Here is a 24,735-nt window from a genome sequence, read left to right as displayed (position 1 = left end):
TGGGATTTATCCTCAGATTCTCTGGGAAGCCAGTGAGGAGATGCAGAACCTTTTGCTTCGATCTTTATTGTCATCATTGTTGACTGGAGTAGTGCCAGAAGACTGGAGGATAGCCAATGTTGTTCCCTTCTTCAAGAAGGGGAGCCTGGACAACCCTGGTATTTATAGGCCAGTGAGCCTGACTTCAGTTGTGGATAAGATGTTGGAAAAGGTTGTAAATGATAGGATTTATAATCATCTGGAAAGGAATAATTTGATTAGAGATAGTCAACATGGTTTTGTGAAGGGCAGGTCGTGCCTCACTAACCTTATTGAGTTCTTTCAGAAGGTGACAAAACAGGTGGATGGAGGTAAAGCCGTTGATGTGGTGTATTTGGACTTCAGTAAGGCATTTGATAAGGTTCCACATGGTAGGCTATTGCACAACATAAGGAGTTTCGGGATTGAAGCGGCTTTAACAGTTTGGATCAGAAATTGGCGAGCTGAAAGAAGTCAGAGGGTGGTAGCTGATAGGAAATGTTCGTCCTGGAGCTCAATTACCAGTGGTGTACCACAAGGATCTGCTTTGGGGCCACTGCTGTTAGCCATTTTTATAAATGATCCGGATGTGGGTGAAGAAGGATGGGTTAGTAAATTTGTGGATGACACAAAGGTAGGCAGAATTGTGGATAGTGCCGAAGGATGTTGTGGGTTACAGAGGGACATAAATAAGCTGCAGAGCTGGGCTGAGAGGTGGCAAATGGAGTTTAATGTGGAAGGTTCACTTCGGAAGAAGCAACAGGAATGCAGAGTACTGGGCTAATGGTAAAAATGTTGAAAGTGTCGATGAACAGAGAGAACTCAGTGTCCAGGTGTGTAAATCCCTTAAAGTTGTGACCCAGTTTGATAGGGTTGTTAAGAAGGCATATGGTGTGTTGGCGTTTATTGGTAGGGGGATTGCGTTTTGGAGCCACGAGGTCATGTTTCAGCTGTACAAGACTCTGATAAGGCTGCACCTGGAGTATTGTGTACAGTTCTGGTCACCGCATTATAGGGAGGATGTGGAAGCTTTGGAAAGGGTGCAGAGGAGATTTACTCGGATGTTGCCTGTATGGAGGGAAGGTCTTACGAGGAAAGGCTGAGGGAATTGAGACTGTTTTCATTAGAGAGAAGAAGGTTGAGAGGTGACTTAATCGAGACGTATAAGATACTCAGAGGGTTAGATAGGGTGAACAGTGAGAGCGTTTTTCCTCAGATGGTGAAGGCTAACACGAGGGGACATAGCTTTAAATTGAGGGGTGATAGATTTAGGACAGATATCAGCAGTAGTTTCTTTACTCAGAGAGTAGTAGGAATGTGGAACAGCCTACCTGCAACAGTAGTAGACTCACCGAGGTTAAGGGCATTTAAACGGGCATTGGACATACATATGGATAATAATGGATCAGTGTAGGTTAGATGAGCTTCAAATTGGTTTCACAGGTTGGCGCAACATCGAGGGCCGAAGGGCCTGTACTGCTCTGTAATGTTCTATGTTCTCTGTTCCATTCCCCTGCCCCCACTGCCCCATCCTCACCTGGGGAAAGGGTGGCACGGTGCCACAGTGGTGAGCACTGCTGCCTCACAGTGCCAGGGACCCAGGTTCAATTCCCACCTCAGGCAACTGCCTGTGTGGAGTTTGCACATTCTCCCCGTGTCTGTGTGGGTTTTCTCTGGGTGCTCTGATTTCCTCCCGCAGTCCAAAAATGTGCAGGTTAGGTGAATTGGCCATGCTAAATTGCCCGTAGTGTTAGGTGAAGGGGCAAATGTAGGGGAATGGGTCTGGGTGGGTTGCCCTTCAGAGGGTCGGTGTGGACTTGTTGGGCTGAAGGGCCTGTTTTCACACTGTACGGAATCTAATCTAATCTAATCAAACCCTCCAACAAATCTTCCTCCAGCCTAACAAATACCCAATACCCATTACTCTCTGCATCCTGTCACTCTGCCAATTTTGATCACGTCCCTTATATTCTGACAGCTATATATTTTTCATCGGTCTGTTTTGTGCAGCTCTGTATTGAATGTCTTTCGAAAGTTCATGTACACTCCATTAACAGTGTTCCACTTGGTAATTCACAGGCTCATACAGCACAGTTGGTGAACATCCAACCCATCAGGTCCATGCAGGACAACAAGGATCTGATTATATTCATCTCATTTTCCAGCTCTTGGCCCATCATCCCAGATCCTATGGAAATGCAAGTGAATGTTTACATACTGCCTCAGGTTTATGGGAGTTTGGACTCAACCATCATTTCAGGCAGTGAGTTGCAGACTATCACTGTCCTCTGTGTATAAAATATTTCTACTCAACTTCCCTCTTGTCTTTTGCCGTCTTGTCTTAAATCCAAGCCCCTGGTTAATGTCCCCTCTAAGGATGGAAAGAGTGCTTTCCTATCCACCCTATCCAAGCCACCATAGTGTTATCCACCTGCACCAAGACTTCAAGACTGGTCAGCTCCCAGCCCCATCACCACTTCACTAAGTGTCTCCTTCCCTCCCCCCTCTCGATTTATAATCATTTCTGGGGTGTTGTTCATGTCCTCTACACTCAAAACAGCAACATCAAATTTGCTCATTTCTTCATTATGTCCTCCTCCCCATTCTCAGTCTGGAATTGGATCAATACTCACTTCCCTAACCCTTTTTAAGTCCATCCATTTACCTTCCATGCTGGCTTCCTCTAATAATTCAGTATCTTCCTCCTGGTCAGGGACAGCTACACTGTCAGAGTGAGGGAGACCTCATTGGATTGAGGCTGAAAGAGTGAGGAACTGGGAATTTGGGTCAAATCGGGAATTTAACAGGTAAATTAATTATAGAGTAAAAGGCAGAATCAGGCCCAGAGCCAATAGGCTTTAAGGAAATTAAACAGCCAAATCGATCAAACACCTGAAATTTCTTTTCTAACTGTGCACAGCATCTGAAACAAAGTCAATGAGATCTAAAGGTACAAACAGTAAATACTGGATCGGACACAGGAACATGTTTATCAGGAAGCAGCAGAGACCAGACTGAGAGAGAGAACATAGTGTTGATCCAGTGACATAGTTCCTGAGGTCAGGATTGACAAGGCGATGCAGAGCAATCAGACACAGCTGACTGGGTGACCCAGTTCTAATTTGGTGAGTATTATTACTATTTTTATTGATTATAGTTTATAGGGTCTTTATTTGGCATTTATAGATCATACGGACAATAATGCAGAGGTGCAAAGATAAAGGACTCTAGCGTAATTAATATTATTTGACTTTCAGGGCAATCTGAGTATTTTATCCAAAGAGTAAGCCACAGTCGCAGAGCTTGAAACTGTTCTTCTCTGGATCTAACATTTCCCAGGGCCTGGGACTAGTGTGTGTGTGCAGCTGTAGTTCCTGCTGAGAGAGTCCTGGATAGCACAGACAGAGGTGGACACACAACAAGATAAGAAAGGGAATGGGGTAACCACCAGGCAGAGATGTTGGTCAAGGCAGGAAGTGCAGGCCTCTCCTGTTGCCATTGACCACTTTGGATACTGTTGGGGGAATGGTCTATCAGAAGAAAGTGACAGCAGCTGAATTTGCAGCACTATAGTTAGCTCACTGCACATGGCCAGAGGAGAAAGTGTGGAATGCAATAATTATCGGGAATTCAATTGTAAAGGGAGTAGACAGGATGGTATGGTGTTTCCCCAGTGCTCGGGTCAAGGGTGACAGAACATTCCAGAGGTGTGCAGTGGTGGTGAACAGCCAGTGGTTGTGGTGCACATCAGTATCAATGACATAGATAAAACAGGGATGTGACCCTAATGACAGAACATACAGAAGTAGGAAGTATTTAGAAACTTCAGAGATAGTGATTCCATTCCATTCCCTCCCCTACCCTACCGCATGGAAACAGGCCCTTTGGCCCAACCAGTCCACGCAGACCCTTCAAAGGGTAACCCACCTAGTCCCATTTCCCTCTGAGTAATGCACCTAACACTGTGGGCAATTCAGCATGGCCAATTCACCGGACCTACACATCTTTGGACTGTGGGAGGAAACCCGCACAGACACAGGGAGAACGTGCACACTCTACACAGACAGTCACCCGAGGCTGGGATTGAACCTGGGACCCTAGCGCTGATGAGGTAATAGTGCTAACCACTGAGCCACTGTGATGTCAGGATTACTACCAGTGCCACATGCTGGTCAGAGTGGAAACAGCAAGATATATCAGAGAAACACATGCCTGAAGAGATGGGATTAGGGGCTAGTTTTCAGATTCCTGGGGCATGGGAATGGTTCTGGGGGATGTGTGACACAGGAACAGAAGTAGGCCATTCAGCCACTCGAGCCTGTTCCACCATCCAATGAGATCATGGCTCTTCTGTGGCCGAACTCCTCATACCTGCCTTTGAACATTATCTCTTGTCAAAGATAGTATTACAGCGGTGGAAAGGACGATGGATGAAGACTCGCCATTTGAGGTAGTTTGGGCTGAGGTTAGGAATAGGAAAGGTGAGCTCACCCTGTTAGTAATTTTTTACAGGCCTCCTAATAGTCCTAGAAACGTAGAAGAAAGGATTGCGAGGATGATTCAAGAGAAGAGTGAAAGTAATAGGGTGGTTGTTATGGGGGACTTTAACTTTCCTGATATTGACTGGGAAAGCTATAGCTCGAGTTCGTTAGATGGGTCAGTGTTTGTCCAATGTGTGCAGGAGGGTTTCCTGACACAATATGTAGATAGGCCAACAAGAGGTGAGGCCATACTGGATTTGGTTCTGGGTAACGAACCAGGCCAGGTATTAGAATTGGAGGTAGGGGAGCACTTTGGGGACAGTGACCACAATTCGGTGACTTTTACTCTAGTGATGGAGAGGGATAAGTGTGCACTACAGGGCAAGAGTTATAGCTGGGGGCAGGGAAATTATGATGCGGTGAGGCATGACTTAGGATGTGTGGCTTGGAAAAGTAAGCTTCAAGACAAGGGCGTAACTGATATGTGGAGCTTGTTCAAGGAGCAACTATTGCGTGTCCTTGATAAGTATGTACCTGTCAGGCAGGGAGGAAAGGTGTGAGGGAGCCGTGCTTTAATAAGGAATTGGAATCCCTTGTTAAATGGAAGAGGGCGGCCTATGTAAAGATGAGGAGTGAAGGTTCAATTGGGGCGATTGAGAGTTATAAGGTAGCCAGGAAGGATCTGAAGAGAGAGCTAAGAGCAGCAAGGAGGGGACATGAAAAGTCCTTAGTTGGTAGGATTAGGGAAAACCCAAAGGCTTTCTATAGGTATGTCAGGAATAAAAGAATGACTAGGGTAGGAATAGGTCCAGTCAAGGATAGTAGTGGGAAGTTGCGTGTGGAGGCCGAAGAGATTGGGGAGACACTGAATGAATACTTTTCGTCAGTATTCACTCAGGAACAGGACATTGTTGTCGATGTGAGTACCGAGTCACAATTAAGTAGAATGGATGGCTTTGAGGTATGTAGAGAAGAGGTGTTGGAAATTCTGGAAAGGGTGAAAATAGATAAGTCCCCTGGGCCTGATGGCATTTATCCTAGGATTCTCCGGGAAGCAAGGGAGGAGATTGCAGAGCCATTGGCCTTGATTTTTATGTCCTCGTTGTCTACAGGAGTAGTGCCAGAAGATTGGAGGCTAGCAAATGTGGTTCCCTTGTTCAAGAAGGGGAGTAGGGATAACCCTAGTAACTATAGGCCCCTGAGTATCACTTCTGTTGTGGGCAAAATCTTAGAGAGAATTCTAAGGGATAGGATTTATGAACATCTGGACAGGAATAATGTGATCAAGGATAGTCAGCATGGTTTTGTGAAGGGCAGGTCGTGCCTCACAAACCTTATTGAATTCTTTGAGAAGGTGACTAAGGAGGTGGACGAGGGGAAAGCGGTAGATGTGGTGTATATGGATTTTAGTAAGGCGTTTGATAAGGTTCCCCATGGTAGGCTACTGCAAAAAATACGGAGGTATGGCATTGAGGGTGAGTTGGAGGTTTGGATTAGGAGTTGGCTGGCTGGAAGAAGACAGAGGGTAGTAGTTGATGGCAAAGGTTCATCTTGGAGTGCAGTTACTAGCGGTGTTCCGCAAGGATCTGTTTTGGGACCATTGCTGTTTGTCATTTTTATAAATGACCTGGAGGAGGGGCTAGAAGGTTGGGTGAGCAAGTTTGCGGATGATAAGAAAGTCAGTGGAGTTGTAGACAGTGAGGAAGGATGTGTCAGGTTACAGTAGGATATAGATAAGCTGCAGAACTGGGCAGAAAGGTGGCAAATGGCATTCAATGTAGCTAAATGTGAGGTGATTCACTTTGGTAAGAGTAATAAAAAGATGGGGTACTGGGCTAATGGTCGGATACTTGGTAGTGTGGATGAGCAGAGGGATATTGGTGTCCATGTACACAGATCTCTGAAAGTTGCCACCCAGGTAAATAGTGCGGTGAAGAAGGCATATGGCGTACTGGCTTTTATTGGTAGAGGAATTGAGTTCCGGAGCCCTGAGATCATGTTGCAGTTGTATAAGACTCTGGTGTCGCCGCATCTGGAGTATTGTGTGCAGTTTTGGTCGCCATACTATAGGAAGGATGTGGAGGCACTGGAACGGGTGCAGAGGAGGTTTACCAGGATGTTGCCTGGTATGGTAGAAAGATCGTATGAGGAAAGGCTGAGGCACTTGGGTTTGTTTTCATTGGAGAAAAGAAGGTTTAAGGGTGACTTGATAGAGGTGTACAAGATGATTAGGGGTTTAGATAGGGTTGACCGTGTGAACCTTTTTCCATGTATGGAGTCAGCTATTACAAGGGGGCATAGCTTTAAATTAAGGGGGGGTAGGTATAGGACAGATGTTAGGGGTAGGTTCTTTACTCAGCGAGTCGTGATTTCATGGAATGCCCAGCCAGTAGCAGTGGTGGACTCTCCCTCATTATGGGCATTTAAGCGGGCATTGGATAGGCATATGGAGGATAGTGGGCTAGTGTAGGTTAGGTGGGCTTGGATCGGCACAACATCGAGGGCCGAAGAGCCTGTACTGCGCTGTATTTTTCTATGTTCTATGTTCTAAAACCTTTGCTTAACACAAATTTATCTATTTCTGATTTTAAATTAACAACTGATCCAGCATCAACTGTCATTTGTGGAAGAGAGTTCCAAACCTCTCCCATCCTTTATGAGGAGAATTGCTTCCTAACATCATTCCTGAATAATCTGGTACTAACTTTCAGACTACGCCATCAAGTTCTAGAATCCTCAACCCATGGAAATAGTTTATCTACTCTGTCTTTTCCTGTCAATATCTCTCGGATTTCGATCAGACCACCCATTAGCCTTCTACATTGCAGAGGAAACAGGCCTCATTTGTATCACCTTGATGCATAACCTAACCTCTAAAATCCAATCATCATTCTTGTGAACCTTCATTGTACTCCCTCCCTCTGAGGCCAATTCAACCTTCCTAAGGTGTGATGCCCTGACATGCTTTCAGTACTCCACGTGGAGCCTCGTCAGGGTTTTATATAACTGCAGCATAACTGCGTCCTTGCCCTCTGTTTAGCTTGTGCTGTGATTATTGTGCTGTCCCACTCGAATTTGTGGTCCCTGTCATCTGTGTGTATGACAATAGGAGCATCTGATCATGGCATTTAGTGGCTAGTTGGTGTTCATGGAAGTGGACTGTTAGTTGTCTGCCTGTTTGCCCTATATTGTGTTTTGTGCAGTCTTTGCATGGAATCCTGTAAATTACGTAAATTACAGGGACCACAAATTCGAGTGGGACAGCACAACAATCACAGCACAAGCCAGAAAGAGAATAGCCAGAGAATTCCTAGAAGCATAGCACTCAACCACGGACTCAATCAACAAGCACATTGACCTAGACTCAGTATACCAGCCACTACTACAAACAACCGAAAGCAGCAGGAACAGACCCAAATAAATTCCAGAGGACACAGTACAACATTGCTTCAAAAGAGGCTCCAAAGCACAGAAGATGTCACCTAGACAGGGGTTAAAAATGTCTGCAAATTAAAATCAGTGAACATACCCAAAACCACGACAATGAGAAAAGTGATTAGCAGCGAATTGAAGCCAAAGTTCAAAATAACGTGAACAAGACTAAAAATATTAAGAAGACAATACTCAAGGCTTTGTGTCCGAATATATGGGGCACTCACAATAAAGTGGGCAGATAAACGCAGCAGTCAATAACAACAGGTTGGAAGTATGGAGCCATGGCTGTTCAGAGACTAGGAAGGGGTGCTGAATATCAGGAGTATTCAGTAATTAGGAAGACCAGGCAAAAAGGCAAGTTGGTGGAATTGCCTTTACTGGTTAAAGAGGAAATTAATATAATAGAGAGGAAGGATATTAACTCTGACAATGTGGACTCTGGATGAGTAGAGTAAAGACACACCAGGGGGCAAAATTCATGAATGGGAATTGTAGAGACCCCCAAGCTGCAGGGGTGACCTTGGGAATGGCATTAAACAGGAAATCAGAGACATGTGCAATAAACAAACTCATCTCCCTTACACTCACTCTCCATACAATCATCAAATAAAGGAGCAGAGTTAGACCATTCGGCCCATCGAGTCTCCTCTGCTATTCGATTATGGCTGATAGGTTTCTCATTTCCATTCTCCTGCCTTCTCCCTGTAACCCTTTATCCCCTTACTCATCAACAACCGCTCTATATACTTCATCGAAACCCTACAGTGTAGAAACAGGCCCTTCGGCCCAACAGGTCCACACTAACACTCTGAAGAGTAAGCCACCCACACCCATTCCAATTACTGTACATTTACCCTTGACTAATGCACCTAACCTACATATCCCTCAGCACTACGGATGGAACAGTGGCTCAGTGGTTAGCACTGCTGCCTCACTGCACCAGGGTCCCAGGTTTGATTCCAGCCTCGGGCAGACTGTCTGTGTGGAGTAATCCATCCAGACCCATTTCCTTCTGACCAGCATACCTAACACTGTGGGCAATTTAGAATGGTCAATTCACCTATCCTGCACATTCTCCCCGTGTCTGCGTGGGTTTCCTCCGGTTTCCTCCCACAGTCCAAAAATGTGCAGGATAGGTGAATTGACCATTCTAAATTGCCCACAGTGTTAGGTATGCTGGTCAGAAGGAAATGGGTCTGGATGGATTACTCTGCGGAGTGTCAGTGTGGACTTGTTGGGCTGAAGGGCCTGTTTCCACACTGTAGGGGACCTAATCTAATCTAATCTAGTCACTATAGATAATTTCCCATGGCCTGCACATCTTTGGATCATGGGAGAAACCCACGCAGACACAGGGACAATGTGCAAACCCAAGTCCCTGACGCTGTGAGGCAGCAGTGCTAACCACTGAGCTGCCACCTGTCTTAAATACACACAGTGACTTAGCCTCTGCAGCAAGGAGTTTCAGAGTCACCACCCTCTGGCTGAAGAAATTCCTCATCATCTCAGTTCCTTCACACTGAGGCTGTGCCTGCGGATCCCAGTCTTTCCGACTGGTGGAAACATCTTCTCCATGTCCACTCTATCCAGGCCTGTCAGTATTCTGTAATTTTCAATCAGCTTTTCCCCCTCCACCCCTCCATCCTTCTAAACTCAGAGTCATAGAGTTGTACAGCACGGAAACAGACCCTTCGATCCATGCCGACCAGATATCCCAACCCAATCTAGTCCCACCTGCCAGCACCCAGCCCATGTCCCTCCAAACCCTTCCTATTCATATACCCAACCAAATGCCTCTTAAATGTTGCAATTGTACCAGCCTCCACCACTTCCTCTGGCAGCTCATTCCATACACGTACCATCCTCTTTGTGAAAAAGTTGCCCCTTAGGTCTCTTTTATATCTTTTCCTCTCACCCTAAACCTATGCCCTCTAGGTCTGGACTCCCTGACCCCAGGGAAAAGACTTTGTCTATTTATCCTATCCGTGCCCCTCATAATTTTGTAAACCTCTATAAGGTCACCTCTCAGCCTCTGATGGTCCAGGGAAAACAGCCCCATCCTGTTCAACCTCTCCCTGTAGCTCAGATCCTACAACCCTGGCAACATCCTTGTAAATCTTTTCTGAACCCTTTCAAGTTTCACAACATCTTTCTGATAGGAAGGAGACCAGAATTGCACAAAATATTCCAACAGTGGCCTAACCAATGTCCTGTATAGCCGCAACATGACCTCCCAACTCCTGTACTCAATACTCTGACCAATAAACGAAAGCATTCCAAACGCCTTCTTCACTATCCTATCTACCTGCGACTCCACTTTCAAGGAGCTATGAACCTGCACTCCAACGTCTCTTTGTTCAGCAACACTCCCTAGGACCTTACCATTAAGTGTATACGTCCTGCTAGGATTTGCTTTCCCAAAATGCAGCACCTCCCATTTAAATTAAACTCCATCTCTCACTCCTCAGCCCACTGGCTTATCTGATCAAGATCCTGTTGTAATCCAACGTAACCTTCTTCTACACCTCCAATTTTGGTGTCATCTGCAAACTTACTAACTGTACCTCTTATGCTCGCATCCAAATCATTTATGTAAATGACAAAAAGTAGAGGGCCCAGCACTGATCCTTGTGGCACTCCACTGGTCACAGACCTCCAGTCTGAAAAACAACCCTCCACCACCACCCTCTGTCCCCCATCAAACACTCACAGGACAGGGCCAGCATGAGGTTAGATACTCCCTCACTCTTTCTCTCCCCAACTGGGATTTTCCCTCACACACTCCCTCACTCCCCCACTCCCCGTCCCTCCCTCACACTCCCCCTCCCTCTCCCTCCCTCTCTCACACTCACACCCTCCCTCACTCCCCCTCCCTCACACTCATCCTCCCTCACTCCTCCCTCCCTCCCTCCCTCACTCCCCCTACCTCACAATCCCCCTCCCACACTCCCCCTCCCTCCCTCACTACCCCTCCCTTACTCTCCCTCACTCCCCCTCCCTCCCTCATTCCCCCTCCCTTACACTCACCCTCCCTCACTCTCCCTCCCTCCCTCATTCCCCTTCCCTCACACTCACCCTCCCTCACTCCCCCTCCTCCCTCATTCCCGTTCCCTCACACTCACCCTCCCTCACTCCTCCTCCCTCCCTCATTCCCCCTCCCTCATTCCCCCCACACTCACCCTCCCTCACTCCCCCTCCTCCCTCATTCCCCTTCCCTCACACTCACCCTCCTTCACTCCCCCTCCCTCCTTCATTCCCCTTCCCTTACACTCACCCTCCCTCATTCTCCCCACACTCACCCTCCCTCACTCCCCCACACTCACCCTCCCTCACTCCCTCTCCTCCCTCATTCCCCTTCCCTCACACTCACCCTCCCTCACTCCCCCTCCCTCCCTCATTCCCCCTCACACTCACTCTCCCTCACTCCTCCTCCCTCTCTCATTCCCCCTCCCTCGCAATCACCCTCCCTAATTCCCCCCCACACTCCCCCTCCCTCCCTCATTCCCCCTCCCTCACTCTCGCCCTCCCTCACTCTCCCTCCCTCATTTCCCCCTCACACTCACCCTTCCTCACTCCTCCTCCCTTCCTCATTCCCCCTCCGTCACACTCACCCTCCCTCACTCCCCCACCCTCCCTCATTCCCCCTCCCTCACACTCACCCTCCCTCACTCCCCCTCCCTCCCTCATTCCCCCTCCCTCACACTCACCCTCCCTCACTCTCCCTCCCTCCCTCATTTCCCCCTCACACTCACCCTCCCTCACTCCTCCTCCCTCCCTCATTCCCCCTCCCTCACACACCCTCCCTCACTCTCCCTCCCTCCCTCATTTCCCCCTCACACTCACCCTCCCTCACTCCTCCTCCCTCATTCCCCCTCCCTCACACTCACCCTCCCTCCCTCCCTCATTCCCCCTCCTTTATTACTCACCCTGTTATCTGTGCCAGCCACTTTATTTCAGTCCTGCCTCAGCACCTCTTCTCTCTCTCAGTCTCTTTTCTCTCTCTTTTTGTCTCTTTTCTCTGCCTTTCTCTCTGTCCGTTTTCTCCCGCCTCTATTTTTATTCTCCCTTGCTCTCTCTTTCTGACCTTTTCTCTATGTCTCTCTCTCCCTCTTTCTATCTCCCTCTCTCTATTTCTCTCCGACTATTTCTGTCTCTCCCTATTTTTCTTTCTCACTCTTTCTCTGTCGCCCTGTCTGTCTGTCTCTCTCTGTCTCACTCTCTCTCTTTCACCCTGTGTCTCATTATCTCTCTGTCTAACTCTCTGTCTCCCTCTCTCTGTCACCCCCGTCTCTATCTCACTGTCTCCCTCTGTTTCACTCTCTCTGTATCTCACTCTGTCTGTCTCTCTCTCTGTCTCACTCCCTCTCTCTGTCTCTCTCTCTGTCTGTCTCTCACTCTCTGTCCCTGTCTCTCTCTCTGTCTCCCCCTCTCTGTCTCACTCCCTCTCTCTGTCTCTCTCTCTGTCTGTCTCTCACTCTCTGTCCCTGTCTCTCTCTCTGTCTCTCTCTCTCTGTCTCTCTCTCTCTTTCTTTGTCTCTCTTTCTCTGTCCCTCTCTCTGTGTCTGAGCTAAACTCTGTTGCTGCTTCCCTCTCACACCAGGCACTGAACTGGGGGTCATTCACTTGTTTCTGATCATTTATCACAATCAGCTCAGCCTGAGAATCTGTTCCTGTTCTCTCTGTCTGACACCAGCTCTTCAATGCCCCTCACCCAAAATCTGTCTTCAGCCAATCACTGGCTTCTCCCTACCCAGGGCATGGGCTACAGCCCCTGGGAAAGTAACAAGGGCCAGAAACCTGCCCCCAACTGCCACCCAAATCCCCATCCCCCGAAACCACCATTAGCCTCTGACTGTCTCTCTCTCTCCCTCTCTTTCTGTCTCTCCCTCTCTCTGTTTCTCAGTCTTCCCCTCACTCTCTCCATCTCTCTTTCTCAGTCTCTGTCTCTCTGATTTTCAGACTTTCTCCCTCACTCTTTCTTCCTCTCCATTTCTCAGTCTCCCTCCTCCCTCCCTCTCCGTTTCTCAGTCTCCCTCCTCCCTCCCTCTCCGTTTCTCAGTCTCCCTCCCCCCTCCCTCTCCGTTTCTCAGTCTCCCTCCTCCCTCCCTCTCCGTTTCTCAGTCTCCCTCCCCCCTCCCTCTCCGTTTCTCAGTCTCCCTCCCCCCTCCCTCTCCATTTCTCAGTCTCCTTCCTCCCTCCCTCTCCGTTTCTCAGTCTCCCTCCTCCCTTCCTCTCCATTTCTCAGTCTCCCTCCCCCTCCCTCTCCGTTTCTCAGTCTCCCTCCTCCCTCCCTCTCCGTTTCTCAGTCTCCCTCCTCCCTCCCTCTCCGTTTCTCAGTCTCCCTCCTCCCTCCCTCTCCGTTTCTCAGTCTCCCTCCTCCCTTCCTCTCCATTTCTCAGTCTCCCTCCCCCTCCCTCTCCGTTTCTCAGTCTCCCTCCCCCTCCCTCTCCGTTTCTCAGTCTCCCTCCCCCCTCCCTCTCCGTTTCTCAGTCTCCCTCCCCCCTCCCTCTCCGTTTCTCAGTCTCCCTCCTCCCTCCCTCTCCGTTTCTCAGTCTCCCTCCTCCCTCCCTCTCCGTTTCTCAGTCTCCCTCCCCCCTCCCTCTCCGTTTCTCAGTCTCCCTCCTCCCTCCCTCTCTGTTTCTCAGTCTCTCTCACCCTTTTAGCTTCAATTTCTCTTTCCTCAGTCCCCCCCTCTCTTAAAAACATTGAATATAGGTGAGGAGTAGGGCATATGGCTCTCTGAGCCCACTCTCATCATCCAACTCTATTCCTCTTACACTTCACTTTCAGAATTTCCAGTTTTCAGGATCCAGCCCCCTCTTTATCAAGGAATGGAATCCCGTGACACACCCAAACTCCATCAGGATAGTCTCAGGGTTGTCTGCTTCACCCTGGAACAAAGGCCCCATCCCTCCCACCCTCCTCCACTTGGCCGCGCTCATCCTCACCCTCAACAAATTCTCTTTTCCATTTTCCCTCCTCTCAAAGGCGTGGCCATGGGTACCAGCATGGGTCCTGGTTATACCTGTCTCTTTGTGGGGTCCATGGAACATTCCTTGTTCCAGTCCTCTTCCAGCCCCCTCCCACAACTCTTTCTTTGGTATATCGATGATATTATTGGCACTGCTTCCTACCCATGTCCAGAATTGGAAATGTTTATCAATTTAACTTCTAATTTCCACCCGTTCTCACCTTCACCTGGTCCACCTCTGACTCCTCCCTTCTCCTCCTTGACATCTCCGTTTCCATTAGGGCTGGCCATTGACTTATTTATTCATTTATGGGATAAGGATGATAGGTCAGCATTTATTGGCCACTGAAGATCACCCACATTGCTGTGGGTCTGGAGTCAATGTGGGCCAGACCAGGTAAGGATGGCAGATCTCTTATCTAAATGACACTAGTGAACCGGATGGGTTTAAGCTGACAATCTACAATGGTATCTGCACTTAGACCCTTAATTCTAGAGTTTTTTAAAAATTCCACTATCTGCCGTGGCAGGACTAGACCGCATGTCCCCAGAACATTAGCTGACTTTCTGGATTAATAGTCTAGTGAAGGCACCACCGGGCCACTACATCCGGTAATAAGGTGATCCACAACAAACCCACTGACTCCCAAAGGAACCTGGACCATCCTCCAGTGGGATGCCACTCCCAGACACACATTCCCTCCCCTCCCCTGTCAGCCTTCCTCAGGAACCATTCCTTCCATCACATCCAGGTCCACTCCCCCTTCACTCTCAACGCCATCCCCCAGCCCCAGCCTCATGGGACCTTCCCCTGCAACCGCCGAAGATATAACACCTGCCTGTTCATTTCCTCCCCCATCAGTAACCAAGGCCCCAAACACACCTTCCAGGTGAAGCGGCACTTCACCTGCACTTCCCACAATCTAGTCTACTGCATCTGCTGCTCACAATGTGGTCGTCTCTACATTGGGGAAACAGAGCGTACACTGGGTGACCACTTCACAGAGCACCGACATTCTGTCTGCAAAATAGTCCCTGAGCTTCCAGTTACCTGCCACGTTATCACCCCACCCTGATCCCTGGCCAGCTTCTCTGTCTCGGGTTTGCTGCAATGCTCTAACGAGACTCAGCAGAAGCAGGAAGAACAGCACCTCATTATCTACCTGTTAACTCTACAGCCTTCTGGACTCAATATTGAGGTTCAACAACTTTGGATCCTGAGGCACCTTTTCCCATGTCCTTAGCCCATGCCCCATACACTCCCTAGAGAAAGGGGAGTCAAGACTGGAAAAGGATTACAAAAGAAGTGTGAAAAACTTTAGAAGCAAAAACACTGTTAGACTGAGAGCTAATGTAGGTCAGAGACACAGGGGCCTGGCACTCAGTGTGAGTCTGACATGGCCGGTGGAGTTATAATGAGGTGGAGGTTGTAGACAGTAGAGCTGATGCAAAGTGCTGTCTCCCAGGGAGATGCTCACTGTCTGACTGGGAAAGAGCCAGCATGATGGAATTCACTCTGTGAGACATTAGACAATCAGTGACACAGATTACTCCGGCAGCGTTGCAACCACTGATTCCAAATCTGTCTCCAAGTTGAGCTGTGAGTCTCAGGGAGACTGATGTCCACACCCCATTGGCTGCTACCTCTCCCACTTCCTTTAGTCTCAGTCCAGGAGGAGAACAGTCCTGAATCGGGAAGAACACCCTGGACACTCTCTCTCTCTGGTTTCCTTTCCCTCCCATACCTCCATCCCCTTCTCCATTTCCCTTCCCCCCCATCCCTGCTCCAGCTCATCCCTCACTCACAGAAAATCATAGCACAGGTTAACGGAGACGCCATTGGACCCAAAAAATCTATCCTAGCTCTTCTTTAGGCCCCACAACCCAATCTTCCCCCCTTGTTATTTTTCTCTTTGTATATTGATCTAATCCACACACCAACGTAGCCTGAGGAGTATCTTCATTCATCCTGCCTTCACCTGTCCTGGGGAAAGATGGAGTGCTCGGGGGAACAGCTTCCCTTGTCCTGTCAGTGTCAGACTACACTGGGAAATCACTTTTACAATCAAAGCTTCCACTTTATCCTCACAACGACCTACCTGCTGTTATCTTTCAGCTTTTCCAGAATCTTATGTCAAATACTGGAGACCTCGGAGTCTAATGACTGATTCCAAACAGGCAATCCAACTTGTTCAACACATTGTCACATCTCATACTCACACCCAAAACATCGACCTCCCTCTCTCCATTGTCCACTGACTTTTTAACTTCCCTCTCACGGTATAGCCATCCCCACCCAGACAATGCAGTCAAACTGGTAAATGGTACCCTGGTCTGACCCACCTCATAGACCTCAAACCAAAGCCTCAGTATGAGGAGCTGGTGGTAATGTTACTGGAGTCCAGAACTAGAGGGCATAGGTTTAAGGTGAGAGGGGAAAGCTATAAAAGAGACCTGAGGGGCAACTTTTTCACACAGAGGGTGGTACGTGTATGGAATGAGCTGCCAGAGGAAGTGGTGGAGGCTGGTACAATTGCAACATTTAAGAGGCACTTGGATGGGTATATGAATAGGAAGGGTTTGGAGGGACATGGGCTGGGTGCTGGCAGGTGGGACTAACCCTAACCCTAACCCTAACCCTAACCCTAACCCTAACCCTAACTACTTGCTCATCCAAGTAGTTTTTCAAGGTTTTGAGGTTCCCCGCCTCGCTACCCTCCCAAGCAGTGCATTCCAGACCGCCGCCACCCTCTGGGAAACAACTGCTTTCTGTCATGACCGCAAGACCACGGAAGGTCTGACGGCCCATAAGACGTAGGAGCAGAATCGGGCCATTCGGCCCACGCTCCGCCATTCGGTCGTGGCTCACAGGTTTCTCAACCCCGATTCTCCTGCCCTCTCCCCACAACCCTTGATCCCCTTATAATCAAGAACCTCTCTATCTCTGTCTTAAATGCAACCTCATCTCAGCCTGAAGGGACGACCCTTCACCCTGAGGCTGTACTTCCAGGTCCTCGTCTCGCCTACTAGTGGGATCATCGGGTTCAATTCCCGCCTCAGGCGACTGACTGTGTGGAGTTTGCACGTTCTCCCCGTGCCTGCGTGGGTTTCCTCCGGGTGCTCCGGTTTCCTCCCACAGTCCAAAGATGTGCAGGTCAGGTGAATTGGCCATGCTAAATTGCCCGTAGTGTTAGGTAAGGGGCAAATGTAGGGGTATGGGTGGGTTGCGCTTCGGCGGGTCGGTGTGGACTTGTTGGGTCGAAGGGCCTGTTTCCACACTGTAATGTAATGTAATCTAATCTAATCTTCTTCACATCCACTCTGACCAGGCCTCCCAGTAGCCTGTAAGGTTCAGTCAGATCCCGCCTTACCTTTCGAAACACCATCGGGTATAGACCCAGAGACCTCGTGTGACAAACCCTTCAGCCCCAGGGGGAACACGCTTGTAAACCTTCTCTAGACTCCCTCCAACACCAGCGCATCCCTTCCTTTGGTACAGGGCACAAAACTGCTCCCGATATTCCACCTGTGGTCAGACCAGAGTCTGATGCAGCCTCAGCAGCACGTCTCTGCTCCTTTTTTCTCGCCCGCTTGAAATGAATGCCGACACTGCATTTGCCTTCCGAACCATCGGATGAACCTGCATGTTAATCATGAAACAACCTGGAACTAAGACTCCCAAGACCCTCAGCGCTTCAGATTTGCAAAGCCTTTCCCTCGTTCAGAAAATCGTCTACCCGATTGTTCTTGCTACCAAAGTGCAAAACCGCACACTTGGTCACTTCTTTCCCCACTCGCCCTTCATCTCCACGCCCTTCTGCAGCCTGCCCGTTTCCTCAAAACTACCTGTCCCTCTCGCTATCTTTGTGCCATCTGCAAACTCAGCAAAAATGCCCGCCGTGGCCCTCATTATCGTCGACACCCCAATAAGGTCCCTGTCACAGCCCCGTCTACAAGGTATTTGCAGAAATTCACCAAAGTTATACACGTGGCCGGAGACTTTGGCACGTCGGGTCGATAACACAGGGCCCAGCGAGCCTGTGCCGATTCCTACTCCTTGTTTGGACGTGCTACTTGTTGCCCAGACGTGGTTTCAGTCCCGCCGTTCCGCCTCCCGTTCACGTGTCTAACAAGGTGAGCCTTAAACATAGAACATAGAAGAATACAGCGCAGTACAGGCCCTTCGGCCCTCGATGTTGCGCCGATCCAAGCCCACCTAACCTACACTAGCCCACTATCCTCCATATGCCTATCCAATGCCTGCTTAAATGCCCATAATGAGGGAGAGTCCACCACTGCTACTGGCAGGGCATTCCATGAACTCACGACTCGCTGAGTAAAGAACCTACCCCTAACATCTGTCCTATACCTACCCCCCCTTAATTTAAAGCTATGCCCCCTTGGAAAAAGATTCTCACTGTCGACCCTATCTAAACCCCTAATCATCTTGTACACCTCTATCAAGTCACCCCTAAACCTTCTTTTCTCCAATGAAAACAACCCCAAGTGCCTCAGCCTTTCCTCATATGATCTTTCTACCATACCAGGCAACATCCTGGTAAACCTCCTCTGCACCCGTTCCAGTGCCTCCACATCCTTCCTATAGTATGGCGACCAAAACTGCACACAATACTCCAGATGCGGACGCACCAGAGTCTTATACAACTGCAACATGACCTCAGTACTCCGGAACTCAATTCCTCTACCAATAAAAGCCAGTACGCCATATGCCTTCTTCACCGCACTATTTACCTGGGTGGCAACTTTCAAAGATCTGTGTACATGGACACCAAGATCCCTCTGCTCATCCACACTACCAAGTATCCGTCCATTAGCCCAGTACCCCATCTTTTTATTACTCTTACCAAAGTGAATCACCTCACACTTAGCTACATTGAACGCCATTTGCCACCTTTCTGCCCAGTTCTGCAGCTTATCTATATCCCGCTGTAACCTGCCACATCCTTCCTCACTGTCTACAACTCCTCCGACTTTCGTATCATCCGCAAACTTGCTCACCCAACCTTCTAACCCCTCCTCCAGGTCATTTATAAAAATGACAAACAGCAATGGTCCCAAAACAGATCCTTGCGGAACACCGCTAGTGACGGCACTCCAAGATGAACCTTTGCCATCAACTACTACCCTCTGTCTTCTTCCAGCCAGCCAACTCCTAATCCAAACCTGCAACTCACCCTCAATGCCATACCTCCGTGTTTTTTGCAGTAGTCCACCATGAGGAACCTTATCAAACGCCTTACTAAAATCCATATACACCACATCTACCGCTTTCCCCTCGTTCACCTCCTTAGTCACCTTCTCAAAGAATTCAATAAGGTTTGTGAGGCACGACCTGCCCTTCACAAAACCATGCTGACTATCCTTGATCACATTATTCCTATCCAGATGTTCATAAATCCTATCCCTTAGAATTCTCTCTAAGATTTTGCCCACAACAGAAGTGAGACTCACCAGCCAATAGTTACTAGGGTTATCCCTACTCCCCTTCTTGAACAAGGGAACCACATTTGCTAGCCTCCAATCTTCTGGCACTACTCCTGTAGACAACGAGGACATAAAAATCAAGGCCAATGGTTCTGCAATCTCCTCCCTTGCTTCCCGGAGAATCCTAGGATAAATGCCATCAGGCCCAGGAGACTTATCTATTTTCACCCTTTCCAGAATTTCCAACACCTCTTCTCTACATACCTCAAAGCCATCCATTCTACTTAATTGTGACTCAGTACTCACATTGACAACAATGTCCTGTTCCTGATTGAATACTGACGAAAAGTATTCATTCAATGTCTCCCCAATCTCTTCAGCCTCCACACGCAACTTCCCACTACTATCCTTGACTGGACCTATTCCTACCCTAGTCATTCTTTTATTCCTGACATACCTATAGAAAGCCTTAGGGTTTTCCCTAATCCTACCAACTAAGGCCCTTTCATGTCCCCTCCTTGCTGCTCTTAGCTCTCTCTTCAGGTCCTTCCTGGCTACCGTATAACTCTCAATCGCCCCAATTGAACCTTCACGCCTCATCTTTACATAGGCCGCCCTCTTCCATTTAACAAGGGATTCCAATTCCTTATTAAACCACGGCTCCCTCACACGACCCTTTCCTCCCTGCCTGACGGGTACATACTTATCAAGGACACTCAATAGTTGCTCCTTGAACAAGCTCCACATATCAGTTACGCCCTTGTCTTGAAGCTTACTTTTCCAAGCCACACATCCTAAGTCATGCCTCACCGCATCATAATTTCCCTGACCCCAGCTATAACTCTTGCCCTGTAGTGCACACTTATCCCTCTCCATCGCGAGAGTAAAAGTCACCGAATTGTGGTCACTGTCCCCAAAGTGCTCACCTACCTCTAATTCTAACACCTGGCCTGGTTCGTTACCCAGAACCAAATCCAGTATGGCCTCACCTCTTGTTGGCCTATCTACATATTGTGTCAGGAAACCCTCCTGCACACATTGGACAAACACTGACCCATCTAACGAACTTGAGCTATAGCTTTCCCAATCAATATCAGGAAAGTTAAAGTCCCCCATAACAACCACCCTATTACTTTCACTCTTCTCTTGAATCATCCTCGCAATCCTTTCTTCTACGTTTCTAGGACTATTAGGAGGCCTGTAAAAAATTACTAACAGGGTGAGCTCACCTTTCCTATTCCTAACCTCAGCCCAAACTACCTCAGACGGCGAGTCTTCATCCATCGTCCTTTCCACAGCTGTAATACTATCTTTGACAAGCAATGCCACACCTCCCCCTCTTTTACCCCCACCTCTGACCCTACTAAAACATTTAAACCCTGGAACCTGCAACAGCCAATCCTGTCCCTGTTCTACCCATGTCTCCGTAATAGCCACAACATCGAAGTCCCAGGTACCAACCCACGCTGCAAGTTCCTAATGTACCAACCCACGTTCCTAATGTGCCTGCTTCCAGCGCTTCGACTGGCAACGCGTTCCAGGCACCCACCATCCTCTGTGTGAAAACCTTTCCCCGCACTTTTCCCTTCTCACTTTCCCCCTCTCACCGTGAACCTGTACCCACTGACTCGCCACCCCACCCTTTCGATGCCTCTCAGTATGCTGTCGACCACTATCAGGTCGCCCCTCAGCTTCCGTCTTTGCAGTGACGACAATCCAAGTTTATTCAATCTCTCCTCACAGCAGAAGCGCTCCAGGGCAGGCAACGTGCTGGTAAACCTTCTCTGCACCCTCTCCAAAGCATCCACGTCCTTCTGGTAGTGTGCCGAACAGCATTGCGCGCGATATCCCAATTGTAGCCTAACTGGAGTTTTGTACAGCTCTTTGTACAGATCATTTATTTACACGTCACAAACAACAAAGGTCCTAGCACTGAGCCCTGCGGGACGCCACTAGTTACTGATCTCCTTTCCGAAAAATGCGCCCCGAGTCGGTTTTGTATCCAGCTAGCCGACTCACCTCAGATCCCACGAGACTCTACCTTTTGTAGCAGCCTGCCGTAGGATGTGAAGCGATCCAGAAGAGATTACTGACGCAAAGGTGACTACACTTAAATGAAAGTGCTGGGAATGGCAACCGTGATGGAACTCGCAGCCAAGGAAGGTCAACACCTCACAAAATGGTGGCTGAGAGTTCACAAAATGGTGGCCCAGGGACAAGCACCAACGCAGACACAAAACTGCCACTGCTGTGGAAACACATGTCAGGCAGCAGCAAATTGCTGCTGGAAAGAAGCTGTGTGCAGAAACTGCAGCATTAAAAAAGAATATATTAAGTGGGTGCGCTCGGGGGAGAAAGTACCAATAACCTGCAGCGAAAGTACAGGAAGAAATCCTAAATGGTACAAAAAGGGCAAGAAGACAAAAGCCCAGGCGCACAAACCAATGAGGTGTTGTTGTTACAGATACTGGCGATAGCTGCCGACGCCCCGGTCGCTCCCTTACTGAACGGCAAACCGGTAAGAATGGAGGTGGACACCGGTTTCATTGATACGGCTGAGTCACGTTGCGCTGCAACCTTCAGAAACTGAGCGAGGAACACACACAGGTGCTTTCACGGTGGGAACGTTCAGTTATACGGTCAGTCTGAAGACACAGCCTGCGCGTCAACAAAGGAAATCTTAGAGCTTTATGGGCAAGAATGTGGTTGGACAGAATCAAACTCAACTGGGCCGAAGGCAATCACTTGTCAAGATTCTGAGAGTGACTGATCAAGAATTCTAAAGAAGCACGCTATTGTTTTCAATGGGATAGAGAAGCAGGACGCCGGGAGCCTTTGATAAGGTTCCACGTGGTAGGCTGTTGGAGAAAATGCAGAGGCATGGAACTGAGGGTGATTTAGCAGCTTGGCTTAGAAACTGGCTTTCTGAAAGAAGGCAGCGGGTGGTGGTTGATGGAAAATATTCAGCCTGGAGTCCGGTTACTAGTGGTGTGCCACAAGGGTCTGTTTTGGGACCACTGCTGTTTGTCATTTTTATAAATGACTTAGATGCAGGCATAACATAGGTGGATGGATTAGTAAATTTGCAGACGACGCTAAAGTCGGTGGAGTGGTGGTCAGTGTGGAAGAATGTTACAGGTTGCAGGGGGACTTGGATAAACTGCAGAATTGGGCTGAGAGGTGGCAAATGGAGTTCAATGCAGCTAAATGTGAGGTGATGCACTTTGGGAAGAATAACAGGAAGGCAGAGTACTGGGTCGATGGAAAGATTCTTGGTAGTGTGGATGTGCAGAGGGATCTTGGAGTCCCATGTACATAGATCCCTGAAAGTTGCCACCCAAGTGGATAGTGCTGTTAAGAAGGCTGTTAGGTTTCATTCGTAGAGGGATTGAGTGCCGGAGCCGCAATATCATGCTGCAACAGTTCACCTGCTGGTGTGTGCTAGGTGGTTTCCTTTCCCTTTGCTCAACGACCTATTTGCTGAACTAGCCGGAGGTCAGCTTTTCAGTAAAACTGAGCCCGGTAAACCCTACCTCCAGATGAGTGTAGATCCTGAGTTTAAATGAATGAGACACAATCTTATTGAAACATATTGGATTCTTACGTGGCTCGACAGGGTAAATGCTGAGAGGACATTTTCCCTCATGGGAGTGTCTAGAACTGAACAGAATAAAGAGGCACCAATTTAAGAGTGAGATCAGGAGAAACGTCTTCTCTCAGAGGGTTGTGAGTCTTTGGAATTTGTTGTCACAGACAGCTGGCACACGCTGCTTGTGTGAGACTGACTTTGCTGCCTCAGCCAGAACTGGCAGCATTCTAAGTGCAAAAGAAGGCAAGGGAGTGTTGTGCCAGTCCCTGCGTACACAGCCCAGGTGCCGGATAATCTGCAGTGCTCCTACCTGCCTTATTATCTTTCCAGGCCAGTTCCGGTCAGCAAACATTGGTTTGTTTGTTCTACGTTTTCTCACGTGCTGTTGTCGAGTTAGTGCTGTCTCTTTGCTTTTCCCAGTGAGAATTGACTCTCTGAGTAACCTGCCTCTGACTCAGTCATTCGTGATAGCACACACGATTCTGTCGCGGCTCCGTGAATCGGAAAATGGCTGAAACTCACAGTCCTTTGCCTCGTTTTTCCGGTCAGTCACATACGTACCTATCGATTCCGCCTGCCCTTGCAGTCTGATGAAAAGCATGTGCCTTAAATACGTCCCGATGATTTTTGTCCTAGCTCACAGTGTTCTCGAAATCTCTCTTTCAAGTCATCAAAATCAAAACGACTGAACCCCGAGATAGCTTCATCCCCAGCAGCATGCAGCAACGTAGCACAGTTGACCTTCTCTTGTTTTTCTGAAATGTCGCTCGCGAGTATGAAAAGCTGGTGGGCAGCTACGGTTGCTGCGACTCCCAAATTCTGACACCATGTGGTGTGATCGGGGCCCGGCGTTGGCGGGAAGGTGCAGCACGCAGCAGGGGTCCGAGGGGATGACATTGAGAGCAAGTGTCAAGGTGCGCAAGAGACAGAGATGGCGAGAGAAGGATAGGGAGCGGGAGCTGAGCAGCCACCTTAGAACAGACGAGTTTGAATCGACTCACGCCCGGTTGGATGTGAGGTGTGAGAAATGAAGCACTTGGTACTCAAACCCATCCAGCAGACACAAAGCACCGAAAGCCTGAGTTATAAACATGAAGCTGTTTTTAGATTTATAGATGAGGGGTGCACCGTTCCCGGAGGTACTGCAATACCAGGTCGATGCGTGGAGTGGACGGAGCAAGCCCCTATTCCATCTCCCTGCTCCAAAAATCAATTTAATATATGGTCCCCAGATAAGGGACGTATCAGATATTAAACTGATAAGAACAGATTTTTTTTTTATTTCAAAATATACTTTATTCATATAAATAAATCTTTGGTACTTGTACAATTTGTCATATCGTTCATAAATATATACATTCCATGTCGTAAAGAACAGATTGAATTACTCAAATTTACAGTTATCCTATTTACAGTTCCCTTCATTAACCATCCAGTCTCTTATTATTTAGCTGTGGCTTCAGCGGAACCCACCTACTGAGTGGGTGCCCTGTTATATGAGAGCAAAGGAAAAACTTCTTTAACCCCCAGTTTATGGGGTTACCATTGTCCATTTGACTGTCCTGTCTCTGGGGTAGCTGTCTGCATCCCCATGGTGTGCACGAACTGCTGGACCTTCGCTGGGCTGAGGTAGCTATCCAGGCCCTCACTGGGGTCATTTACCTGCTCTGGTGTCATTGAGCCAAGGCAAGGGTCCGCACCGTCCAGTTCTGTGTCTGACAATGGGACTGTCAGAGGATCGCAGCTCTCAGTTACCTGTAGTTGTGGGACAGTGGGTACCCCCTGGTTCTCACTGG

The 24,735-nt window shown here is 48.5% G+C and overlaps 1 protein-coding gene and 1 pseudogene across 1 annotated transcript in view; both read right to left on the bottom strand.

Moving 5' to 3' along the window:
• The window catches only part of LOC148145924 (uncharacterized), a 69,934-nt gene extending 57,443 nt beyond the window's left edge, over window positions 1-12,491 (bottom strand). The window contains exon 1 of the mRNA XM_087999749.1: window positions 11,861-12,491. The gene's annotated coding sequence lies outside the window, so the exon portion shown is untranslated. The remainder of the gene's footprint in view (window positions 1-11,860) is intronic.
• An 11,565-nt stretch (window positions 12,492-24,056) lies between these two features.
• LOC148145923 (U2 spliceosomal RNA) lies at window positions 24,057-24,231 on the bottom strand (annotated as a pseudogene).
• Between the last annotated feature and the right edge of the window lie 504 nt (window positions 24,232-24,735).

Source organism: Chiloscyllium plagiosum, unplaced genomic scaffold (genome assembly GCF_037043375.1).
Source record: "Chiloscyllium plagiosum isolate Xiang-an unplaced genomic scaffold, Cpla_swu_hap1 HiC_scaffold_23, whole genome shotgun sequence".
Classification (NCBI taxonomy): Eukaryota; Metazoa; Chordata; class Chondrichthyes; order Orectolobiformes; family Hemiscylliidae; genus Chiloscyllium; species Chiloscyllium plagiosum.
Note: the sequence above shows the minus strand (reverse complement) of the source record. Positions and strands in the feature narration are given on the sequence as shown.